The 16,344-nt window shown below is 38.5% G+C and overlaps 1 protein-coding gene and 1 long non-coding RNA gene across 3 annotated transcripts in view; one reads left to right on the plus strand and one right to left on the minus strand.

Moving 5' to 3' along the window:
* Syn1 (Syntrophin-like 1) overlaps positions 1–16,344 on the plus strand; it is a 96,943-nt gene that overhangs the window by 29,920 nt on the left and 50,679 nt on the right. The window lies entirely within an intron of this gene.
* Positions 13,905–15,838, minus strand: LOC136341294 (uncharacterized). Of its 2 annotated transcripts, XR_010732481.1 has the most exons (5): positions 15,704–15,838; positions 15,428–15,650; positions 14,600–15,371; positions 14,283–14,526; positions 13,905–14,230 (listed from the first exon to the last, which is right to left on the minus strand). It is a non-coding gene; the product is annotated as an uncharacterized lncRNA (long non-coding RNA). The 2 variants fall into 2 exon arrangements; XR_010732480.1 differs by having other exon boundaries at positions 14,283–15,371.

The raw sequence follows: 16,344 nt of genomic DNA on the forward strand, positions 1-16,344 counted from the left end.
CCCTCCCCCCTCCCTCTTGTACAGAATCCACGTCTACTGCCATTCCTCGAACAGTTGATGCCGTGACACGTGTTTCTTCTCTTTCTTCTTCTTGTAGATTTTTTATCTCTTCTTGACTCGTAAGGATATCGGACATATCCCGGCAACGTCCTGTATTGCTGTACTTGCAGCGGTGTAATGTGCATGTCCTCAGGGCTCGTGTCCACGATCTAATGTGCCAGAGTTGCTGGCACTTTTTATATTTCAGAGCTTAACTCTACATTGGATCGCGCACAGCATGGTAGAGATAACCACTGTACATTGTTACTTCCTTTTAGTTGCTGCTGCCACTACTTGCTCATGGTTTGCAAGGATTTCTTCACGTTCTTTGAGACGTAACGCGTCATACGGAGTCCCCTGCTCCCAAATATTTCCAGATACTTTCGCTCGTTTGGACATAGAATTTCTACATTTCGTGATGATAACGGTTTGATTTATTGCCATCTGCAGACTCATAGTTTCCAACTTCTGCACGATCGTTGACACTGCGAACAACTTCTTGTCCTCTAGAGCCTCTCTGATTTCCTGAACTTGAACTAACCGAAACCAGCTTGAAATAACTTAAAAGGAACGTCCCATTACCCGATGTTTCTATTTTTTCCATTTTCGCCTTAAAATTTTGCTGACGATGCTGCAGCGGTATTACGTTCATATTTTAGAGATATGACTCTGAGCCACATAAAATATAATCTTTACACGCCATTTACGAAGCCATCTTACATCCGAGTCGTCTGTCCTATATTCCTGCTTCTCCTTTTCTAGTCTGAAATGTGTTATCTGGATCATGCGAAGTTGGAGTTTCCAAGATTTATACGAGCCGAAGGGAGCAAAATGAGTACAGGACCGAGTTTGTATTGTGTCAGAGAGGTCTAGATCTCTATTACCATGAAAGAGTTCTTTTCACAAGTTTGCCAACGGAAAGGTTTTTGAAATCGTTATTGAGGTCTGCAAAAGGCGGTGATTTCTTCATTGAACAGCGAAATCCAAAAGGAAATCATGCACCAACTCACCAGGAAATGCTGTTTTGTGAACAACATATTTCCTAACTAGTTCCATAAATAGCGGTTTTTTAAGGATTTCATGGCTGACTTTAAAAGCAGGAAATTTCCGTGACTTTAAGGTAAATCCTTCAATAATCTGAATCGATCGAAACCTGATTTAAGACATTTAAATTTGAGCATGAACAGTCATGGGTCCAGGATTGAATTTAAATCGAAATTCGAGAATCTTCAACGAACTCTGTACAGTTTGCGGTTAAAATTGACCTAGGGAGTTGTAACTATGACGAAACAAATTGCGTCGAATCTGATTTAAAGCAGCTAAATTTATGCAGTTTTTTCCTTTAAGGTTAATTCCGGATACTTTCAGAGCAGGAAATTCAAACAAAATTTGTACAATTTCCAAAAGAAATTTGCCCGGGATAGTAGTACAACTTTGCATTAAATCTTGTAAAAAGATCGAGTTGTATGGGATCTGATTTAAAGCATCTAAATTTATGCGTTAAGGGTGGTTTTTCCCGACTGAATGAAAATACTCCGGAGAGTTGTATAATGTTGGAGCAAATCGCGCAAAGGAGCAGTTGTACGAAATATGATTTAAACCATTTAAATTTAAGCATGAAGGGTCTTCTTTTCAAAGCTTCTTGAGTGGTTCTGGCGCAGGAAATTTCAACAACTTGTAGTGTAACATGGCCCTGGAGTGTGGTACAACATTGGGGTAAATCATGCAAGGAAATTGGTTTGAATGAAATGTGATTGGAACATTTCAATTTATACCTGAAGGGCCTTTTTTCAGTATTTCGTGGCCAACGAAAAGCAGGAAATTTAATCGATATTCGTATAGTTTATCGTATAAAATTTCGTTCGAGATGTGCCTTTCCTGCCAGAAACTGCGTTCAATAAAATATTACTTAAATAATTTAAATTTAGGAGTGAAGAGTTTTATTTTCCTGAGTTCTTGACTGACTTTAGAATTGGAAAGTGCGGCGGTTGTCTGAAAAATGACGGGAATTCATAGGGGACCCTCAATTTTTTCTCAAACGTTTCGTCTTCGATCAACCCTCATCAATCAAACAGTCAAGCATCAATTCAAGCAGAACCAGTGAGGAATAGTGAGCTTTAAAATAAAATTACTTTGCAAATTTGTTCTAAAAAAATTTGAATCTTATTAAAAACGAATTTTTTAATGGGTTTTGGAAAATGAAGTTTTAGCTAATTGTCGAATGTAGCAATAAACCAATTTAATTTGGTATGAGGGTTTTGTAGCTTTTTAATGGCGGTAGTATGTCAGCAGACACCTGTAGACGGTGGCTATAGTTCGTAATTTTTTTTCCTTTTCTGTGCATGCTTGGAGTTAATAAAGTTAACTAAAAATTGCCATGGGTGTTATTAGTCACCCCAAATTTATCACGTTATAGCCTACGTCACGGGAGACTTGAAAAAATGGTGTAATAAATTTGGCAAATAGCATAAAGTTAGGTGAAAAAAGTAGATATGTGGTAGAAGTATCAATTGAATGGTGATATCGATAATTGGACAATGTAGGCTACGAGCGCAATTGGTAATTCTGTGTAAATTTACTAATAATGAAAAATACACTTTATAAAGCATCAGATGACGTGGTTGAAGAGCTATCTAAAAAGCGAATATAACATAAACGATTTTTAAAATTTTAATTATAACTTCATAGCATATGACTCACCAGTTTTTGCGGATATCCGCTTTGACGTGCCCAAATTTTGTATTTAGTGCGGATTTCGACAATATGGTGAATGCGATTTTGCGCAATTCTTACATTAACAATTGCGCTCAATACTTTATGTCTTACATATACAGCAATATTTATTGTTCAGAATTAATTCTCCTTTTTCTTTTTTTAATGTGTGCAATTTAAATTAAGCGCTGACTTGCCATGAAAACGGGATTGAAGCGGCATTAACCCCAAAACTAATATTTGAATCGAATGCTTTCTAAATCTGTGCATTTTCCCCCATAAATCCAGATAATTTGCAATTTAAATCGACTTTCGTGAACCTATTTTTAGCGAAGCCTGCATTTTTCTTACAAATCGCACGATATACCGCAATTTGATGCCTAGGAAAGTTGGAAACAGGAAGGTCCGAATCTTAAAAGCGTATTATTATGGTTTCAGTGCTATTTGTTGCCTCGAAATGTTTGACCTCTGTGATTGTGTAAGCATAAATGGTTGTTAGAATATTTGACCCAAAAAATGTTGACAAAAAATATTGCGAAGTGAATAGAAAATGGTAGGATGCGACATTAGGCCCATTAGACCCAATTTCGAAATAAAAATACCAGATAACAGGAAATTAATCGATTAATTAGTTAATTAGTAAATCTGTAATTAAACTAAATAGTTAACAGCAACGAAATTCTCAGATGCAGTATTCGCCAACTAATTTATTAACCAATTAAAAATAAAAACATTAAAGATTAATTATAATGCTTGGCGTTATTTTATTGAATTTCTATTAAGAAACCGTTCTAACTGATTTTTAAAAATAAACTAATAAGTTCATTCAAAATCACGTGCCGATCTGGTGCTAACATTTTACCGAGAGATACTATCAAAAATCGCATTTTTCTGTCTTTTAGGACACATAAATGCGAAGCTTAGAAGTGATGTTTGTTATTAATCACGTTTCTACGTAACTTCGGTATAAAAAAAAAGCGTTTTGAATATTTCAGTACCAAAAAATAAGAAACATGTAAATTATATTTATTTTTAATTATCTCTCCAGGCTGTTAAAAATAAAAGTTTCTCAAATATTTCCGGAACCAGTTGGAATTTCCTAAATTTCAAAACGCAATTTTGTCGGGAATAAAATTGCACAAGTTTGCCACGATTTAACCGACTTCGTATCTTTTATGGTTTTCGAGACCTCAATGGTGCGAAGCGAATTCAAAAATATCTGTTTTTTCAATGACACCATTATTTGAATCCCCAATGCAGAATTCTAAGCATTCCTAGAGGATACTAATGGTTAAGTCGATTACGAAGGACCGAGGAAATCTCATTGAAAATTAATAACCTCGGGCCCTCTACGAGGCAACTGGTGCACTAAAACCTTAATCACATTTACAATTAATTGAAAATCAGACTTTGTTCCTGTTTTGATCTGAGCATTTAATCAATTTCGAGGGCACTAGGCCGTAATAAATAAGGGAACATCGTCGTCATCGGATTAATTGAAAATTGACCGAGGGAAAGTGCCTGTTATGCCCATGTTTTGCTGCAGATAGCCAATCTACTCAGTTAGCGTCCTCATAGCAACGTTCCCTGGAAACTCCAATAAATTTGCCCAAAAACTTTCCATGTTTTTCCATTTCTACTCGACACTCACTTGTCCATCCTCACACATAAGTTACATCCGTTCCATCTCTCCCTTTGATGTTGTTCAAACTTGTTTTGTCGTGCCTAAGAGCAAAAGGACGTGAACTTCGAGTGCCTGTAAATTAAAACTTTTGTCCTGGAAGAAACTCCATTGTAAAAGAATTCTGTACGTGACACTCTGAATGATGTCGTAATTTATTTCGTGGATGGACGTCCTGTTTATTTTATGGCTACCGGGACTGAGCAATCGGTTATTTATAATGCAGACAACGGAGGCGGTGCTAAATCAATCATTAGAAAGGGCTGCAAAATTTAAGTCATGGGGCGGCGACCAAGATCAAACTACCCCTGCTAACTAGTACATCTTGGCTCTTTTATTAGAGAAAACAGGCTAATTTCCGATCAAATCGAGGATAAAGAGGCACTAAGTTAAGTGCCCCACTCTCATTCCCTTAGCGATAACAGTGGAAAAAACAAAATAAGAAAGAAGTAAAAGATGCAATATGTAAGAGGTGGTCGAAGGGTTCACCCTCCATATCCAAGTTCAGCGCAATTGTGGAGCGGCGATTGTCGGACATCGCCCCTCATTAATATTTGCTGGGCCCGGATTGATAAACAAAGGTCTTTCACATTTCCCCAAAATCTAATGGGGATAGATCTGATGGCCGTGCCGGCCGATGATTCCGTAATCTCATATCTTTTATAGTTACCGACAATCTGATGGTTGATCGTGATAAATTATTGATGCGAATACCTGAAATATTTATATATTATCGAAAACTGTGCGATAGAGTTCATCCGACAGCTGAAAATATTCCACATAAAGAATGGTACAATGTAAAGAAATTTAAGATCGAGTGTGATTTAGGTAAATACCTAGTTGAAACATGACATTTTCTAGTGTCTACTGCAGAAGCAATTTCCCTGGAGCTGGGGTGTAATAAGGAATAAAGCAGCCTGCAATGGGTGCAATATTTCCCAGAACAGGAGCATAATTTTATATACTTCGGGTTTAGAATAAAAACGTCGCAGTAATTTGTAATTTACTGCAGCCTTAGTTCTGCCTGAGTTTTACCGGAATGTGTAGTTTTAGTGCCACGTTTTAGTATTAAATTAAATGTCAAAGACCAAAAATAAAAATAAACGAGTGTAATGAGAGACACTCAAACATAAAACTGACGTCTGAGAGACACCAAAAATAAAAATAAGCGAGAGCAATGAGTGATCCTCGAATGTAAAACTTACATCTTGAGTTACGTAACTGTACGTAAAATTAAACAATATTCCTCGTTATGCAGAACGACTTATCTCCTAAAGTTAAGTTTTTGTCTTATGCAAAGTTCTTCATTAGTTTATACGAAGGATGTTTCGTGCAGAAAAGAAGAAAATAAATTGCTGGGATAAATAAATAAGGGAAAAATAAACAATCACTGGGACATAGTTTACTATAGCGCGATACGGTTTGGCGAATGTAGGGTAAATCAAATAAATAACAGAAGAAAAATAAGAGGTCACTTTGACGGTAAAGTAAATAAGAAAGGCGGAAAAACTGTGACGAGTTTCCTTCCGTAACTTCTTATCCGGGATCGTTTTTCACTTGCAGGAGAATATCGTCTTGCCGTTGACTTTTTGGGACAATTTTATACCTAGGAATACTTCGGTCTTCCTCGACGGGAATTAATATTAAATTATGCCAATATACACTAACTTAAAAAAAACCGCAACACCAAGAAGAACGCATTGTATGTATGTGAAATTTTGGTATGATTTTAGACTTGTAAAGAGAAAAAAATGATAAAAATTTCAAGTTCGTATTTTAATGCGATATGAAGTTTTTCTTTACTTTTTTATCTGTGACGATCGTTCTTTTTGCATTTTTTTTACAGGCGGATAGCGATAAAGGTACCATTGTTAGTACCACATTAAATGTGTGGTAGTGCAAAATGCCTCGTGTACGCCAAAATGCAGTTTATCGGCAGTTAACTCCCTTTGAAAGGGGAAGAATTGTTGGTATGCATGAGGCAGGTTGACCTTTCCGCGAAATTGCACGTAGATTGGATCGAAACGCATCAACAGTGCTAAGAGCTTGGAGAGATTGGTCTAACGAAGGGTCAGTAAATCGTCATCGTGGTAGTGGCCGTCCAAGAATGACGAACCGACGCGAAGACCGGCGACTTCGTCGTTCAGTGACAGGCGCCCCGTTTGAAACAATTCCGTCTCTTGGTGCTGACTGGGTAGCCACCCTAAATCGAAGGGTCTCCCTTAGTACGATATATCGCAGAATTCGAAGTTTTAGACTAAATTCATATCGTCCTATGCGTCGGCTTCCATTATCACGAAACCACAGGGTAGTCCGACTAGAGTGGTGTCGTCTGAGAGTGCGATGGATGGATGAGTGGAGAAGAATCGTGTTCAGTGATGAGAGCCGATTTTGTTTATGGCGATCTGATGGACGGTTACGTGTTAGAAGGCGCAGGGGAGAGCGATTAAATTTGGACTTTTCGGAAAGGCGTCATTCTGGTTTAACACCAGGTGTCATGGTTTGGGGTGCCATCCAGTATGGTAGTCGGTCTCCTCTTGGTTTCATTTATGAAAGATTAAATGCTCAGAGGTACATTAATAGCGTCTCATAGAACCGGTTCTTGTACCATACATGCACGACCATCCTGGAAGCACATTTCAACAGGATAATGCGCGACCACATGTAGCCAACGATACTTTGAGGTATTTGGAAGCTGAAAATTTGGATACTTTGCCTTGGCCAGCTCGGTCTCCAGATTTGTCCCCAATGGAGCATGTATGGGATATAATGGGTCGGGCCTTCAACGTTTAGCTCGCCCTCCAGAGACCACAGATGAACTCCGCGAGCAGGCGCAGATTGCCTGGCATACAATACCACAGGAAGATATTGACAATTTAATTTTAAGCATGCCACGTCGCTTAGAGGAATGTATTAATTTAAGAGGAGATACCACCCATTATTAAATTATTATTAAATGTTTTCACTTATTCACAATAATTTTCTTTTGATATTTTGATCGTTTTCATCTATTACCCGACCCAACGTAATGCCAGAATTTCAAACGTGTACGATGTGTTCTTCTTGGTGTTGCGGTTTTTTTGAAAGTCGGTGTATTATCTAAACAAGAAAATTGTCAGACATCCGTTCGTGTGACGTATTTATTCGCTTAACAATCGCGGAAAGTTACACTTTACGGTACTTCGTTTTCAGGGAATCGAGCGATCTGATCCGGAGTTCCATCAGCAATGGAGTTCTGTAATGAAACATACGCAGGTATTAAATGCAATATTTTTCGCAGGTTTGTATGTGTTAACATGCGATTTACAATAAATTGTATTGAATATTACGGTGCGATAAAATCTTTACACGCACACGTGCAGCAATAGTCATTTACGTCACCAAGTTTAGTAGGCGGCTTCTCACTGTACAAGTTGTTTAAGGGAAAGGACGGGAGCCTGGTGTCAGTTGTCGCCTAATTTACATGACTTCAACGCTTTAGCATTTCTTTCTGTTCTGAGTCTTTCTACGCAAGTTCCGTGGAATTCATTTTATTCATCGTAAACTGTGTAAAAACAAAATGAATCAGAAGAACGACAGAGATGCGTTTGTGTTGTTTGTTGTAGGGCCTGAAAATCAGCAAATGAAGCCATTAACAGACTAAAATAATACATATTGTGTGGTGTAATTTACAATTTAAATCAACCACAAATTCTCATTTATTATTTATCTAATGCAGGAAATAATTTTCCACATAATTGCCAAATTAGCTGCACTCGTTCACGATGGAAACCAAAAATCTGAAACCGATGCTATATTTGTCGGTTATTTCCTTCTGAACGTCGAGATTATTCCGGAACTTGCCAGCGAGTGCGAGAATATTCGTCTTGTCCTTTTGCCGATCCAATGTAGTTTTCACCACTTTTTTTTCTCATTTTCTTTTTCTCGGGGAAATTTATTCTTTGTTTTTCCTGTTTTTCCAAAAAATCTTTCACCGGAATATTTGGTTGAGTGAGCTGTGCGAATCAGAGCGACGATATTTTCTAATTCATTTGCACTTAATCCTGAACAAATTCTCAACTAACCAATCAAAGATTAAAGATCAAATCAGCTCTATCCATCCTTTTAGACTGATGGGCACTCAAAGCCCTTTTACACAAAACGTAGGCAAATCTTTTATTCGAGCCCTTTCTGCCCTGCACGAGGCAAATGATTGATCTCGGAAGCAAATGTTTGGGATTGGACCGTCTTATTCAAATCTATTCTATACCTACAGGGAATTTCTTAGCTGGAAGTTGATGCATCCGCAAATTTAGCTAAAAAATGAGATCCATTTCGTCAAAAAATCGGTTTAAAATCCCTAGGAAATGAAAAATAAAAAATAAAAAAAGTGAAAAATTATTAAGTTTGTGGCGAGATATGGACAAAAATTATTATTTATTTTTATTTTTTCAGGTACGTACTGGCCCCTAATGTGAAAGTGGCATCAAATTGTTATATTGGTGAGTATTGGGGCATTCCTAGAAGTTAAGAAAAAATTGTGTTATATTGGATGAAGTAGAGTGAATTAGTGGGTAAATGGTTATATACATAATTTATGTTTTTGGGCTGTGACCAACATCGAATTACTTTCAAAAAGTGCCCAAAGTAGAATAAGGAAATTTTGTATGGCTCCAGCATCAAGTTCAACTCTGGAGATCAGAAGTGTTCACCCTGCACTTCCAAGTACAACTCTATGCGTCAAATCTTTCTTCGTGTCTCACTAATATCTACTTATGAACGGGGTCTTTCACAGTTCTCCACAAAAAAATAATCTAGCGGGGCCAAATCTGGTGAGCGTGCCGACTAACGTATCTCATACAATTACCGAGGTCGTCACGGTCAGGGTCCAAAAGCGGATATTCGGTACATAGTTTGTAGCCATGGAACACGATGTCTATACAGTAAAATCGAATTCCTACACTAGCAGAAGGATCGGGTAGAAAAAAAATCGTTCAGTCTTTTATTTATGTATCTCGCTTTAACGAACAGTTCTCATTACGTCCGGAACAAAATGAGAATTCCGCAGAGCAGACACAAGTGGAGAGATGAAAATGAATTTTTCTCTCCTTTGTCCATCCAAAGAGGAGGATGGCGGTAGAGCAAAATTGCCGAAAGTAAATAAAAATGCTACAAATCTGTCTGCAATTGAATTGATATTCGCGATTCGCGAATAATCCGGCCATTCATTATCAGACTGAGTCAATACGGGTTTGATGTTTGGATTGCGTTATGGGAGCCCGAAATTAATTTTCGACGATTCGTATATATTCGCGAAATTAAATCAGGTTTCAATATGAAAAATCGACATGAACGATCAGTATCAAAGAAAATATTGAAAGAAAAATCGAGAGTTTGTTAAAGCACCCACATAGCCGAATGTAAATGTTAAACTTAAATATTAGTATATCACATTTTAAAAATAATTTGTTTAATGACTTTTTAATTAATTAAAGTTAATTGTGCAAAATTAAAGTTAATAATCACACAAAACGAAAATATATTTTTAAAAAATTGTAAAAAATCCTCGTAATTGGTAGGCCCGTAATGTTTAATAATATACAGGGTGTTTCGCGAAAAAATTATAATATTCATCATAAAGTTTTGAAAACCAAAGTGTCACAGTAAGTTAACTATACTAAAAATACACGGTTTTCGTAGGGGCAAGGGAAAATTGACCTTCCTCGTAAGCGCGCCGAAATATGCCAATATCCGGGCTCCTAATGAAATTCAGAGCTTAATAATGAAAATATTGTTCATTACACGTCCCGAAATAGAGTCACCAGACTGTATTGCTGGCCAATTTCGAAGGAAAGTTTTGTTCAGCTGGAAGACCCCTGCTTAACTGACTTTATATATTCTCTTTCTCCGATATCCCCATCCAGCATTATTAAAAGAACATATACAGAAAAATATATGATTTTCCTTGCCAAGTAACTGCTAATACAGAACATTGCCCACTGAAAAGAGTATTGTCAGAAATTAAGGAAAGCGTTCCCGAAATTACCAATTAAGTTTCATAGCGAGAAAACTTCCCATCTTCCATGAGGATGAAACGAAAATGGGCCTAAGAAACGAGGGAAAGAGATATTACACAAAATTAGATGAAGGAGCGCAATTTGGAGGAAAAAGTGGAGACAAAAATGCCATTTCCTCATTGTGGCTGTACACGATATCACCTAAATGGCGGAATACCTTCGGAGAGCGTTTTAGGGGATCCCCAGTGAATACGGGAATAGCGGCGAAAAACACTGGATGATTTTTTTCAATATTTTTTAGACGCCCAAAGCTGTTCTTAATGTCCGATATCGTGAGATAACTTTTTTGTTTTTTTTTGGATCATTTGCTAAAAAAAGGGGAACAAGTTATGCTCGCACTATTTTTCTCAACTCGCTAAAAGCTTCATTATTGTTCCCTTGCTGGCTTTTTCAAATTAAAATAATGCATTGGCGAGGTAACTGATATTCGTTGAATGACTTTTAAGCTTGATTATATAGAACTTTGTCTGTAAGTTCAAGACAACAATCATAAGTAGGTATTTGCTAGGGCGTATTAAATTCGAGGAAAATATTCGACGGAAGAGAAGTTGTCAAGTGCACAAAGCACTTCTCCGTATATCAAGACAAAACATGAATATCTAGGAAACGCTGGATTCAAGGGGAAGCTAGAAATTTGCCTGAAGTTCGCACACTTAGCTGAGTTTCCGCGGCTGCATCACGAATTACACGTCCCAATAACAATGCCTGTTATGAATTTCCTTTGCTCAGGGCTTCGCTGTTGCTGACCTCCGAGGGTCTATTAATTGAATTTAATTTTCTAATAGTTTAAATGATAATTTGGAAAATTTAATTATATTTCCACAATGGGTCGAGTTACGGAGCGATTTACAGCCTCAAACGCATCTGAGTTCACGTGAGAATCTCCTCTACATAACTTGAAGGAGTCGGAACATGGGCGTTCTTTCTTTTTAAGAACTATTCCATTGCACGGTTCCAATTAAAATCCCATGTTTGTACCCTTCGCAAATAAGAAAGCTGCAAATTGCTTCGACGCTCCCGCGGGAAATTGTGTTATGCATATTGCTTTCAACATTTTTGTAAAAACTCGCGAAACGAGTTTCAATATTGAATTAGTGGAGGTAAAATGTTTTCAAACGCTGGAGACATACGTTGGCCCGCACGCTCACCAGACCTATCACTATCAGACTTTTACTTATGGGGAATTCTGATTGACCTCATTTACAAATCTGCACCTATCGATGCTAATCAGCTGCGAAGCAAGTTCATCATGTCATCAAGGACTAAAGTAAGAAAGAAGTTTTAAGATGGATCCGATAGATACCTGAGAGCGCTTAACAAACTACTAACATTTTTTTTTTGGATGTTTAAATCAATGATCTAGAGGAAGCGGGTGTGGTAAATAATTGCCGACATCCCCCTAAAATTGGCCCTATTTCTTGGAGGGGAGGGCCCCATGTGTTAGCGATATGTGTTGCCCGACATTCTCGCTCCATTTCTGTTGCGCACTTGCGACTAACTTTTGCCAGATATACGTTCCTCCCTCGACGAAACTCTCTTCTAATTTTAAACATTCCTAAAGGGGCAACTCACTGCGACATGGATAATGACGCGTTTCTCATCAGACTTAGTTGTCTGCGAGGTGAAATGTCAATGAGTCCTAATACTGGCGAACAGGAATTGATGGGGTCAAGCAGGCTGGCACCTGTTAATTATTTCAATGCTAAGGCACTAACAGCGTCTCCTGTCGAGGTGAATAATGAAACGTGATTAATGAACGGTGAATTTAAAAAATCGGTATCGGCCCCTAAAAGGTACAGCACGAAATCGGGCTTTCTTGTACATTTTTAAAGTAGTAAATCTAAATTGATAAGATTTTAATCTAATTCGGTAAAGATAAAGTTTAATTTGATTGATTTACTCGAAGCGTTCGTCCATTTTCCCCGCTATTAAATTGCCACTTTAATGCGCCGCAGAGAGGTGAGCTCTCTTCGTGGGAAATCTACTAGCATGGAAACCTCCTAAACTTTCGCGGGCAATAATTGTATGGTCGAACCACTGCACTAATAAATTCCAACCAGGCAGCCCACATTGGCACGTACTATGCACTTTTGGGGCATCTAAATCCATGCGGCCAATTTCCAATGTATGCACACACGATATGCAGAGGCGCTTCCTTTCATATTCCGTAATTTCTATTCCTCCGGATCGTCTTGGCAAACAATCCAGAATTAGGATATCGCATCTGCATTGTTGCGAACAATTCGAACGGAATCTGGCACACTTAGGGCGGTTGCACGTAATGCCGAAACAATGCGGCCCTGGAGAATTGAGGTTAGGCAAATAGGAACTATTTTGATCCAATTTGTATGCGATATTGCGGGACACAAAAGGAAAAGATCAGATCCTGCCTTGAGGGTCGCTCGAGGGATGGCCGCACTGCATTTAATCCCTTTCTTAGAAAATCCATCGGGGAGTTTGCTGCGCTTATCTAAAAACGTCTGAAACAACGGCATTAACTGATATTCAAATTTTCGTTATCGGCTTTTCAGGAAACATAATTTCGCCAAGTTTCCGGGATAAAATCAATTTCCGGGACATTCAGGTCCCGCTTCCCAGGGAATTCATCAGTTTTAATAAACTTTAGCAAACAATCTTTACTTCTGAGAAATCCAATTAAGTTTTTTTAGCTTTTGGAAAATTAGGAAAATATTTGGCTTTGTGGAGCCGGGAGGGATATTAATCGTGTGCTCTGAGGATGGTCTCAGAAGTAAGAAAGCGTTAAATTCATACCCTTTCTACGAGGAAAGGACTTGCGGACGAGCAATCGAAAGGTGATCGGTGCAAGAGAGAGTGGAAGTGAGAGAGACAATTTAGTGGCAAATTTCTAATTTATTTTCCACGATTACTGATTGAATTCGAGTACTTTGGCAAGATGTTTCCGGTACTCCGAAGGCTGCTACAGCCCTCTGAAGGGTTTCATTCGCTTGCTAAAAATGTTGGAGCAACGGAGGTTCTTTCGGCTCTTTTCCAGATATTTTTCAACCGTCTTTCACACGCGTCTTTAAATGATTAAAAATATTATCAGTTTTTCAAGGCTCGGTTACGTCACAATACAGCTCCAGGTTCGTACTCCAAATTGCCCCGTGGGGTTTTTATTGAAAATCTTGAGCCCACCCAGTGGGTGGGTCGCAAAAGAGGTAGTTGGGCGGTACTCTAAGACCTCGCTCATGTTGGCACTGCCGATGCGATGCTCCTACGCTCGAAATATATTTCCACAACGGATTTTAATGTAATTTTTGTGTGGTTTTGCGGGGCAAAGCATCACTTGCGTTGTTCTAATAGTTGACGAGGATAGTACCAGAAGTACCCTATCTGACGTATAGATGTCAATTTTTATTAAAAATTGCTTGTAGTACAAAGACCAAAACTTAAAAAACTTATATCTAAAGTCCGAGCGTGGCACATTGTTTTGAAGTCGTTTTTAGAGATTTGATGAACATAGAAAAAACAGGTCATCAATACGTCATTCGATACTTTCGTATGAAAGGTCTTAGTCCATCCAATTAAAGCAGAGATAGATTCCACTCGGGTGTTATCTGGTCCTTCGTTAACAACTGTAAAATATTGAGTAGCAGAGTTTAAACGGGGTGGTACGAGTTGTCAAGACGAACTCAGCAGTGGTCTACCAGCTGACGTTCCAGATCGGACCAGTCCAGAAATTGCGGTGAAAATCCACAAAATTTTACTGGAAAACCGGCGGCTAAAATGACGTGAGTTAGCAAACATGATGAACATTCCAGAAAGTATTGTACATCGTATTTTGACCGAATAATTGGATATGACGATGTTGTGTGCAGGATGAGCAAAAACAGCGCGGTGAGGTTGTTTCAAGGAAGGGTTTGGCAAAGTTTCGCAGCAATAAAGCCGAGTTTTTGCGTCGATTCCTAACCATGGACGAAGCATGAGCCCATCAGTTCACATCAGAGACGAAAGAGCAGGCACACCAATGGACTCAAAGGGGAGAATCGGCTCCATCCAAGGCAAAAACTGTTCCATCTGCAAGAAGAACGATAGCTTTTTGGTATTTAAGGTCTTGCTTCATCAAGAAAACGCATCTATCCACTTTTACCGTAATCGCAGAGGCCAAAGTCAATTCACTTGAATTCGTCCTTTTTCCTCAACCTCCCCATTCGCCAGATTTAGCCCCCTCAGATTATTTTTTATAATCAAACTTGAAAAATGGCTCGGTGGAAAGCGATCTGTCAAAAACGAAGGGTAGCAGTGGCCCACAATAAAAAATTTCGGATGGTAAAGCGACGAGCGACCACTTTGCCATGAAAATGTTTATACGAACTTCTTGCTATATTTTTAGATGTAAATTCCGCGTTTATTACACATTAATTTTGGGCCACTCAGTATAGCTATAATTGCTTTATTTATTATTTTTTTAATTACGTATTAATATTAAGGAGTGGCCTGAAACATCAGATTATGCATACATATATAGATATTGATCTAATCGCTATCACCTTAAACGTTAACGTAGACACAGAATTTGAGTTTTCGCAAGAGGTTTAGGATTTTATGTGCATACATCTCGTCATTTAAACTTAAATATTTGATGGTATCGGAGAGGTCTTCTTCGAAGGTGGCGATATCTTGCGAAACCATTTCGTGAGCTCTAGAAAGCAGAGTGCTTATCTCGTTGGTGCAATAACTTCTATTGCACGATTCCACATTGCTTCTAAGGTCGCTTATGCTTTCGAGAAGAACGTTTAAAAAATCTATAAAATTATAGATTAACAACTCGCCTTCGATGACCCGGTTATCTATCAGGTCAAGGGCTTCCTCATCAAACTGTATAAGCTCCGCATTCAAGTTCATTACGCACCTAACAACCTCTGCCAACGAAGCTTCATATAATATCAACCGAAAGTCGAAATACTTATTTTCTTACCTTCATCATTAGATTCTTTTAATATTTTTGTTATTGCTCTCCTATAAATAGTGTTGTATACTTCAAACCTCTCCGATATCTTCATTTTAATTTGTTGGGCCCCGTATATCAGTTCAATCACCTCGTGATCCTGTCTAACCAGGATCTCATTGCGCGTTTGCCTGATGCTTTCCTTAACCGCTTCCCAATGAGCGAATAATTCTTCTGAGGTGATCGATGTGTTCTAAAATATTTCGACATTGAAATGTGTTGAAATATTCCGGTAAATTTATTTACTTGCGTCAGGGTCGGTGCAGTATTTAAAGAAAGGATCAAGACCACAATAGAAATGAAACTCATCATTATTATTTACATTATGTGCATGTCGACAGTTTGTGGCTCACGAACTAGAAATGTGGATAATAATTCTGTATTTAATTGTCGGGGGAATGATAAGAATGAGTCACCTTAGATACTAGAGATTAGAGGTATCTTTATAAAGAAAAAAGATTAATTGCAAATAAAGCGGCAAATTCTGGGAAAGCCGTATGTTAAGTGAGTTAAGTTTTTTTTTGCGTCGCGAAAAGGTGGAAATTTTCCCAAGGACACCCGACCGGGGACCTTTATTGGCCCGTTGGTGAGAGTCGGGTGGTGTGGGATTTGACTTTTCACCCACCTACCCACTAAAAGCAGCCCATCCTCTCTTCACCCTGGCCACGGAATCGCCTCGTCAGCATTTCTACAGGGCGCTCAGTCGCTCGAGCTACTGCTCATCCCGCAAGTTTCTTCTTCTTCTCACCTTTTCAGCACTTTTCTTCCGCATTATTCTCCCAACTCTTCACTGGAATGCCTTCCACTTCTCGCAATTCTGCGTCAGCTCTCTCTCTATGACATTCCTATGCCAATTCAGTCTTTTTCCTCTCGCTTCCTCCCGTTTC

This window comes from Euwallacea fornicatus, chromosome 9, assembly GCF_040115645.1.
Source record: "Euwallacea fornicatus isolate EFF26 chromosome 9, ASM4011564v1, whole genome shotgun sequence".
In the NCBI taxonomy this organism is placed as follows: Eukaryota; Metazoa; Arthropoda; class Insecta; order Coleoptera; family Curculionidae; genus Euwallacea; species Euwallacea fornicatus.